Consider the following 11,365-nt stretch of genomic DNA (forward strand, 5'->3'; position numbering starts at 1 on the left):
AAAAATAAAAATCCTTTATTTATTTAAAGAGAGAATCCATGTTAATGTTTATCTTACAAACTTTTTTATTGTTTTTAATCTTTAAATTAATAACAAAAATTATAAAGAAATCATTTCACAAACAGATTACAATTCTACTTCCCACAAATGTTTTTAACTTTGAAATAATTAATAAAAATAACATATTGATTTTTTCTCAAACAAATTGGTAGGCTTAAGTTTTCAATCCAATGACATGCCTAACTAACTTCTCTAACAATTTAATTCAATTAATTTAAAAAACTTTACATGTAGTGAAACAAAACAAAGTGTTTACACAATTTCATCACCAGCCTTCCATCCCTGAGGTCTAGGGTTCAGAACCCGACAATCAACAATGGATTTTATTTAAAAAATTTGGGCTAAGAGCCTACCGTACTAGAGGGATAAATATAATTATAACGACAATAAACACGCATTGTAACCAGGTCCTAACAAAATGACATGCCCAAATATATTTTGACTAAATAATAAACATTTTACTTATATTTAATTTGGATTAAACTAAAATGATTTTAAAATCATTGTTGTATTTAGGAAAAGTAATCCCTGGTGTTACAACTAAGATCCAGATCATATCCTGACTGATGGAGGTCTCAGCTGCTGCAGTTCTACTGAACAGTTATGCAGGATTATCCTGAATAATTGTATCCTAACATTGGATAAGTTCAGTGCAATATTTTTTATAAAATATGTAACATGTTTAGTAGTTTCGGCTTTATTTGCCATTTTATCAAGTATAGTTCTTTATCAAAACACGTTACGATGGTAATGGGCTATTAAATATATTTTTAAACTCCAAACATTTAAACTTGCCTAAATTTTCTGCTCATTTAATCGCAGTAAAAGAAACTACTAAAAAAGTTAGTAGGAAATAAAATATATATAGGCCTACTTATTTTGAAACGCTCCGTTACTTTTATTAAATGTTTTATAGCAGGTATGGTTCATATGACTTTTAATGTATCAATTATTTAGGAAAAACATATTAGCACAAAAAACATAAAAAAAACAGCTTTAAATCACAATTGCAAGCCACCGTGGGCAATTTTCTAATGGGTATTCCTACAGTCGTGTGTTTTATTATAGATAGTTTTCTTCTAAACAATTTTTTTTATGTTTTCATTTTGTTTTTATGTAATAAAAGAGTTAATGAAATTTAGGAGAGAAAATTCTTTGTTTTTACACTCATAACAAAATTAAAAATAAACCCAGCAAATATGCTCTTTATTATTTTTACAATTCATATGGTTTGGTATGTACTACTTATACTCAATAGCTCTGTAGTTTATATTTTGGTTTTAATTAAATTAGAAGAACATTATTCGTCCTAAGTTATTTTGTTTATTTATTTTTAATAGCACAAATGTCAAAAATTGTAAATTGATTGAATCGTTAATTAAGTTAACAATGTGCTCGATGAGTTTGCTTTGTGAGTCCAAACTAACTATAACCCATCAAAGCCAAAGAACCTGCACCAATTTCATTGGCTGAACATCACAGATTGTCTGATACTGGATGTTTCATTGGTTGTGAACCCAATAAATAGGAAATTCATTGTATTATGAATGGAGATCCAGATTAAAGCATTTACCAATGTTTGAAAATATCTGTTGTGAATTCTAACTCAATCACATTTGCGTTTAGAGTACTCAGAATATTCCGGGTCAACTGTAATTCTTACGAATTAAATCAGCTCACTTTGTCTAACAAAAATCTAAGCAATAGAACTATTTGATTTCAAACCTTAAAATTATCACGGTTCTAGTTTGCTTGTATATCAACTTTATATTTTTTATTAGTTAAAGATGCGTGCAATCGAGTATACCTTATTGCGAGTTAGAGTCACTGCTAACATGCTAAAATTAAAGTCAAAATACCAAACACGTGGAGTGGAATACTGATAGGATTCAAATGTGAAGTCAACAATTATCGGAAAATCTGATAATTGTATAAAAAATATTTACCTAACCCGCCATGTTAAACTTCCCTATCCCAAGCGTGATGTATACAACTTCATTACTTCTCGAGTGATGTAAAGTTGATCAAAACTCACTCGGTGATGTAATGAAACCCATTTAAATAACATTGAGTGCTTAACTTAAAAATTTTACCTCTATGGAGCCAACTACGTTCAACGCTAGAAATCAGCTGTGCGCTTGAATTTTATTGTTATGTTTTGAAGAATTTTCCTAACCTAGCTTTTCTTTGTAAATGAACGTTAATGTTAGAAGATGAGTGAAATGTATAATGAAAAATATCGTTCGTAACCTCCTGTATATTGTCGGGTCAGGTAAAATCTTGTACGTTACACGTTACGCAAGAGCGTGTTTACATCACTTAGGTAAATTATGCAACTCGCTTCCGCTCGTTGCACAACATTCACCTGCGTGATGTAAAAACGCTCTTACTACACTTGTAAGGTAAATAGCTACTACAATCACACATTAGCTTACAAATTGTGTAAAAATGTTTTTGCTCAGTATTTCACAAACATTTTTACAAATAAACTTAAATTATTTCTTATATCCCACTTATAAATATTTCTTAGCAATTTACACTTTTTATTTGTCTTGGTTTTCACATAAAATACGTTATGCGTGAAATTCCCTTCATAAGCAATTCATTTTCAATTAATAATCTCACCGGATAAATTGTGTATTATTGTTCGAAATAGACCAGTCGAGGTTATAATCACACTCTAGACTATGTAAATGTAATAAACGTGTTAAAACATGTAACATTCAATAATATACCTTAATAAGAAAATAAATTAGAAATTGGTACAACTTATAGATTGCGAGGGGGAATATTTATCACAGAAGGGTTACAACGAGTTCGACGTTACAACGTCAAAAGAATTACTCATAAAGTCAATAAGTAATGTATAATGTGTCGAAACAAACATATGTTCACACATAAACCATTAAAAAACAACAATAGTTTTTTAAAATAATTTCTTTTTGTGTATAATTAAATATTCTCCTTCATAAAATTGAAGGCTTACTGGTAAATTTTAATTTTAAAATTTATTTCTTATACGTTGTTGTGTCAAAAAGGTTGACATTGCAATTTTAGACACTAAGCACAAACACACATGATACACTAAGTTAAAGATGTAAGATTAATGAAGGCACAATAACGCCACGCTGGAATGACCAATGCAATAACGTCATTCCTCTTCACTGGGAAATAGAGGACTGTATTGTGATATCTAATGGGGACATTCCACTCTATCTAAAGGATGACATAGATCAATCGGCTGTATATTCGATCTCAAAAGTATTTAGCAATAATATCTGTATCTAAAATATTCTAAACTATGATGTACAATTAACATGACTTTTAGCCTAAATGCATAGTACAACATTTATGGAAACTCTGTTACAACACTTACTTTGGGTCTTTTTTAGAAGAGGGGCGCCACTTTTAAAACTGTGGAATAACTAAACTTTAGGTTAAGTTAGGTTAGTTTATAGCTTTTACTCACACGATTTTCTTTATTTTCTGAACAGATATAATCACAAAAACTCAAAAATAACCTAACCCCCTAAACCAAGGGATAGGATCAAAGTGGCAGTTCTCTTCTGAAAAGCACCACTTATTTCTCCATATTTATTAATCCTGTTACATTCTATGAATATAGTCCTGCCAAAGTTTATGAAATATGGATCTTCCTGATAAGATAAAAAGTTTACTCATTAACTCGATTAAAAGAATACACTTTCAATATGTTTAAAGTTATTTTTTCTAATTCACTGTTTCTAACAGCTGGTCTTATGTTTACTTTTTGTTCAGTTTAAAGAAATACAGTCCACTAAAAACATCATCTAGTTTTTCTCTCTTAATTATCTATCTACATCTATCGTTCAATCTAAGTTTATCCATCAGTATCTAAATTCTTTAATCATTTGGTCCTTCTGACCCGGAATAAATAAGTAATTAACAGTTATTTTTTCAATTCTGTTATAAAAGTAATCAAGAAAATTTCCTTTTCTCAGTTGAAGTTATGTCCCTAGAATCCAAACTAGGTCTTCAAGCAACACGCTTAAAAATCTTAGAAAAAGCCACAGACTATTTCAAGGAAAAGGATATAACAACTATATTGAAGCCTCAAGTACAAACCCGGATTGATGTTATCGAAGCAGAATGGAGGAAATTCGAGAGGGATCACGAGAAAATATGTGAGTCAAAAGCTGACATACTAAAAGACCTAGCCTACATAAATGAAGATCACTACAGTCAAGCACTTGAAGCATATATGGTAAGCAAATCTGCAATGCTTGTTCTCTTAGATGAGCTATCGGTAAATTCTCAACAAAATCAAAGCACATCTGATATCAATACATCTAGTTCTATGAGTAAATCAAATCAACCTATACTACCTAAAATATCTCTACCTCAATTCTCAGGAAGTTACCAGTCTTGGAAACCTTTCCATGATCTTTTTTCTTCACTGGTGATCCAAAATCCTAACTTAACTGATGTAGCTAAGTTACACTATCTCAAAACCAGTTTGTCAGGTGATGCTGCTCAATTGCTAACCAATTTCCAAATAACAGGAGAAAATTTCATGCCAGCTTGGGAAAAACTTGTGACTAGATATGAAAACAAACGTGTTTTAATCAAAAGGCATTTGGATGATATATTTAATTTAAAACCTCTAGAAAATAAATCTGCTAGTGGTCTCAATCACCTCATGTCTACTATCAATGAGTCTTTAGGTTCCCTCAAAGCGCTAGGATCTCCTACAGATAAATGGGATCACATCTTGGTGTACATGATTGTACAACGACTAGACCCAGAGACACACGAAGCATGGGAGATTCGTTACGGAGTCTCAACAGAACCCTCCACCCTAGAAGATCTTCAGACCTTCATCGAAGGTCGTATTCGAGCCCTGGAAAGTATTGAGTCACGAGCAACACCACCAAGCGATGTAACGGTAACTACACTACAATGTAAAGGTAAACCTCATCAAAATCTTAAAGTACATTCAGCACAAATTGTAGCAAAATCTCAGTCCAATATAGGAAATGATTGTCAACTGTGTAGTAAAGATCACTATTTAGCATTTTGCAAGGAGTTTCGTGAAAAAGTACCTAGTCAACGAAAAGAGGTTCTTGTGAACAAAAGATTATGTTTCAACTGTCTTGGTTCACATTTGTTAAAGGACTGTCGCTCAAATAAATCTTGTTTACAATGTAAGAAAAGACATCACACTCTAATTCATGACGCTGTTAGCCAGACTACAAATATACCTCATATAAAAAAGTCAAGTTCTCTCATCCCTAACAAATTCATCTCATCTACAGATAACACATCATCAAGCTCACACGTCTCCTCTAATCACATGCTTCCATTTAAGGAAATTAATCGACAATCTGTGCTCCTAGCAACCGCTCAAGTTAAGGTAATTGGTCCTGAGGGAAATAGTGTTATTGCCAGAGCTTTAATCGACCAAGGATCTGAAATCTCTTTCATCAGTGAATACTTAGTACAAACTCTCAATCTGAAGCGTTCATACTCCTCAGTATCTCTTGTTGGTATCGGTGGACATCAAGCCCCAACCACTCGTGGTATAGTTTCAATCAATCTTAGTTCTCTGTATGATACCAAAGTTAGCTGCTCTTTATCTTGTCACATCCTTTCAAATCTCACATCAAATTTGCCATCGATAACACCAAATCATTCATCGTGGAATCATATAAAGGGACTTCAACTAGCTGATCCTGCCTTCATGAAGTCTGAATCTGTAGATTTAGTCCTAGGAGCAGACATCTACACGTCTATTATCCTTTCTGGTCTAATTAAAGGTCCACCCCTCTCCCCAGTAGCACAAGCAACAATTTTCGGTTTGATCTTGTCTGGACCTACTGGAATGACGGAAAATAAATCTACCTCATCAATGTTTCATTGCTTGATTGAAAACAAACTTAAGCTGCTGTATATAAACATTATGTATATAAACTTTACCAAAGTTGAAGTTCAAGTTAAGGACCAAGCTGGTAACTAAAGAAATTCCTGACTTTAAGTTAGGTTAGGCCTACTCGGAATAAAAGGTTTAGGACAATGAAAAATTTTAAAATATGAATCTTAAAAGGCAAGAAATTGAAAATATGACATAAAACAAACATTGAATTGAAATGACCTACAATGAAATCATTTAAAAATAGTATTAATAGTATTTGACCAAAATATCAACAACAAGTTGCGTTTAAAGAAATACGTTCGAACAAACCTTACAGTTCAAAATTACACTCAACATTGACATGAAAATATTTAAATAGCAACATAAGACAATTATACACGAATATACACTAACATCAGGATAGAAATTTAATTTAAACAGTAAGAAATAGAATTTTTAAAAATGGCAAAAATTGTGGGGAAGAATTTAGTACTGGTGTTAACCGAAACTGAATTTAGAACAATTGGGCCGAAAGTTTCCCCCGTTAGAACAGAAATATTTAGCCTATTACTAACATAACATGGTACATACACAAAATAATGAAATAAACAAGGAAATGTGACGGAAATACTATACTGTGTTAATAGTATTTCTAATTAATTTCAGTTTTAAGAACATATAGTAAATAAATCCTTGTTGAAACGGCTGTACTATCCATGCAATTATTGTCAAACTATATGTTCAAAGATTCCTGGATGGCAATGTTATAATACTAGTTGGAGCAGAGGTACTGGATCTAGGGTTAATACAGTTTTGTGACGTGTAAGGTATATCACTGAAGAAGTAGTTAGCTCAAGAATTATGACGCGGATGACAAAGATTGGTAGCTTTTGCTATAATTATAAAAAAAACCAAGTACATAAAATCATTCACAGTTTTTTTTTCACAGTCTATTGAATAGCCTGCAGTTAAGTTCACTCTAATGAAGAATATAGACGTGGCCAGAGTTCCAAACGATTTAAGCAACAACTGTTTACATGAACTATCCTATATGTGAGTTTTTTTTATGGTGTGCAATGTACTTATTGAATTTTCATTAGTAATATATCATGGCTATATCGTTTATGTAAAAGTATCAAAAGATAGTAAAACGAAAACGAAACAATCAACCAAGACCAGTGACCGAAACAAGTGTCGAGCTGGCGGCGCCGCGCCTACCTCGGGATTCCCCGAGGGCAATAATTCATCTTTGAAGTAACGCCGGTAACACTGACTCACTGGCCGACACGGATACCCGCCTACCACCCCCTTTGTGTCGTCACCCTATGACCACCGGTCGGTCGGCCACCCATCCAAGGAAACTCTAGACATCGGCTAGAGTTGAATGTATACCCTCACCCACACCAGGGAATAAGTAAACTGTAGTAGTTTTCTTGTTTATGAAAATATTTGCATTAAATTAGAAAAAAATCATTTATTTATTTATAAAATGTTATTATTTTACAAAAAAAAAAAACACACTTTTACCCTCCCTGTTGCAGCAAACCTAAGTACTTGTTAAACTTATTCTATTTAAATATGGAATAACTGTGATATTTTCAAAAAGTCATTTTAGTGTAAATCCAATCAGGCAAATAGAAATTTGCTTAGTCTGCAGGTTTGTTGCGGTGGGGGTATATTTCGTCATAAACTCTTTTGCCACTTAAGAATCTTCAATAGTAAAGTGACAACTAAAACGCGACTCCAGCGACCCAATTCTGGCGGCGCTCTAGAACTACCCGAAGGCCTTTTCCGGTATTACGCGTGCCGCATCACACAAGTAGTTTTCCCGCGCCCCTATTCAAACGCTTGTAGGCGAAGAAAAAGAAAGCGAGTTGACGACCGAGGCTAGGTCGACCCGATCGACTTCGACAGCTGTTTTACTGTCTCTCTCCCTCTCTCTCTCTGTCTTTGGATGTGTAGGGTTGGCGAGGGTTGTAAAATTGCTGAAAGTGAAAGGGACGTGGCTGGCGCTACGTTCCTAGTTTTTGGCCTCTTGATGCTAACACTGGGTCGGCTACTCGAGATCAAACAACAGCGTGTGTTTAGTACAAAATTGGGTCCACAGTCACATCTATACTTATTTAATACGCAAGCAGGATTTTTGTGACAATTATTCCTCCGAAACTACTGAACCGATTGACATGTTTTTGGTGTCATTGGAAAGAGCGTAACGTGAAGTTGTGCAGGAAACTTTCTTTTTAGGTAAATAATTAGAGAGTGAGGCCCTGGGACCCTTTAAAGTTTCGTAAACACGGGAAACAAACATTGTTTTGAAACTCCAGCTGTTGTCAGGAATTATAGTAATACCAGAAACAAAAGAACCCTCGGCCGTTTCGTGCCGCGCAGGTTTGAATGGTACGGCCCACCTACCTGCGCGAACCACGTGATCTTTTGGTTTCTGCGCAGGTTGTTTTGTTCGTGGTATATCTATAAATATTAATAATTAGTTGCTCCCCATGGAAGCATGAGAGTTCTGTAGAGTTTGTAGCCTACACCTTATTGTCTACAAATTGGCTAAATAACTTAGGTACAGTACATTATAAAAGCTGACAGACTTTTTATTTTGACTTAAATTGTAAGCTTACCATTTCCCGTCCATGGGCAGTTTGATAGTTAAAAAATAACCCTTTAAACTGGAATAGGACTGTTATGTAAATTGTGAGTATTTCCATTAGTTAATAATCTTTTAGTTGACTCTTTTAAAATCATCGGAAATTATGACTGTTATTAGTTTTTTAACAAGTCATTTGTTTATATGTAACTCCTGTACTTCTTTGCAATTGCTCGATTTCGAGCAACATGTACACTAGTTAAGCTATAATTTTATACAATAGCTAAGATATTCCACATTCCAACCAAATATCTGGCCGAAAGTAGTTTTTGATTGCATTTTAATTTAATAATTTGTAACGAATCGAATTAAACCACGAATCGGACATACCATGATCCGTATGTCAAAATGTATGTTTTAATAGGTGAGGAATCCGATTATGGTATTTTTAAACTTTCGAAAATGTATGGTTTAGGCTGTAGAGATAAAACTACGGTGAAAATCAAATATATAATTTAAACGATTTTTTGTGTTGAAATTCTAAAATAAAACTCTTAACTCCTACCCCAAAATATACCGATTCATAATGTTTATTACAACTATGATCGATGATGTAGCCATAAGGTCGATACAAATTCTTATATTTCGCGCGACGAATATGAAAATATATAGATTTTTATTAAGGAACGGATTGTACAAATATATTGATCCGTATGTCGAAATGTATGTTTTAATAGGTGAGAAATCCGATTATGGTATTTTTAAACTTTCGAAAATGTATGGTTTAGGCTGTAGAGATAAAACTACGGTGAAAATCAAATATATAATTTAAACGATTTTTTGTGTTGAAATTCTAAAATAAAATTCTTAACTCCTACCCCAAAATATACCGATTCATAATGTTTATTACAACTATGATCGATGATGTAGCCATAAGGTCAATACAAATTCTTATATTTCGCGCGACGATTATGAAAATATATAGGTTTTTATTAAGGAACGGATTGTACAAATATATTGATCCGTATGTCGAAATGCATGTTTTAGTAGGTGAGGAATACGATTTTTATATAAACAGAACATCATTTATTACATTTAAGGGTCGGTCTTCAATTTACTTACTCTAAGTCTGATATAACAATCGTCCTTGGTGTCAATTGTCACGTCCTCCATAGAATATCACAATATTACAATTGAGGCAGACTTGAAGTAGGGAGTGCTTTCAGTTGTTGTTCTGTAATACTTTTAGCACTCTTCATTTAACAATACTAATTTTGATAAAAATTAAAGTATCACTTAAAAATTTATTTAACTAATCTAAGGGAGTTTCTTAAGAAAGAACAAAAAATTAAAAATAAATCCTCATGTATATATGGTTAGAGTACTTCAATTTAATTTTATGTTTTTAAAAGTATATATACGTTTTAAAATTCAGTTTATATGTATGCTTATAGACATTAGAGAAACGTTTTATCACTTAAGTGCATGGCTTTCATAATTACCACAAATACAAGAACAGACACAGTATGAATTATAAACATAAATAGATTATGTTACTGGCCCGAAAATAAACATTATTTAACGCTGCTAAAATGGAACTGTCCAAACCATAGTTCAATGCTATTAGTACATGAATTGGGCCAACGTCATTTGTTTATATTAATGATCTATACCTGTTCTGTTCAAGTATTTGTGTTATTTACATAAATAATTATATGCCGTACAGTTTATATTAATAATTCATCGTAGTGTACTAATTGAAATGATGGGTTTTCATTATAAAAATGATCGTAAACTATGCTAACAAACGTTGTAAAAATATGTATGGTACAAAAAGTTTATGTTTTGTGTTTAAGTACACTTTAATTCTTGCAGTAAATCTTCTTCTTCTCTTTACAGAATCCAACCATAAAGTAATAAGTAATTATTTTTGGTCTTAAAACATTCAAAACAGAATTATCTGTTTCTGATTTTTATTAAAACCATTTTACAATAAAATAAAACTGTAATCTTTGTTTACGAATGTAATGATTTTATAATGTGTATTCAAAAATATTTAGTCTATCGATGGAATAATTAAATGTTAAACATAATTTTATGGGATAAACTTTAAATTGATTTGTACATAATGTCTTCTTTTAATATGAAAACGTCTATGAAAGCTATTTTTTGTATATTTTCAAAAAGAAATATTCAGTTTTGCATTTATTTGTCATCAAAACTAATTGCAATCCGGGCAATGGCTGAGTTGAAAAATTTAATAATTGAAAATCTAATTATATGTCAGTTAATTATAATATATTGCTGGTTTGATCAACAATATATTCACTCACTAATAGGCCTGATGTTCAAACACAACCTCAATGTACGTAATTGAGGCAGTATTAGTTAAATTACGTATAGAATTAGTGTCATTCATAAATTTGATTTAATTGTGATACATGCAATTAAAACATAGTCAGGAACTTATTGAAAAGAATATCCAATACAGCTACATTTGTCTGAATTCAAAGTAGAAGTATAATTTATAAGAAATACATGCAATGAACGATGTGAAGTTAGTTTTCTTGGTACGGAATTTACATAGAGTATGTATAAAGTTATTTATATAAGGAGTTATTTTAGTTGAGTAATCTAAAAAAAAACATGCAAAATATTTTTGTCTTATCTTATAAAGAACCAGCAAATATAAGAACTTGGCATGACAATAAACCTGAATTTGTTTTACCATCAGCACGTTTGTAAATACGTTCATATCATGTTTTATTTTCGTAAGCTTTAAATAAATTATTTTTTAACTGAACCAAAGTATCGATTTGTAT

This window comes from Macrosteles quadrilineatus, unplaced genomic scaffold (genome assembly GCF_028750875.1).
Source record: "Macrosteles quadrilineatus isolate MER2022 unplaced genomic scaffold, UCM_ALF_1.0 Scaffold_6__1_contigs__length_79288215, whole genome shotgun sequence".
NCBI classification, from domain to species: domain Eukaryota; kingdom Metazoa; phylum Arthropoda; class Insecta; order Hemiptera; family Cicadellidae; genus Macrosteles; species Macrosteles quadrilineatus.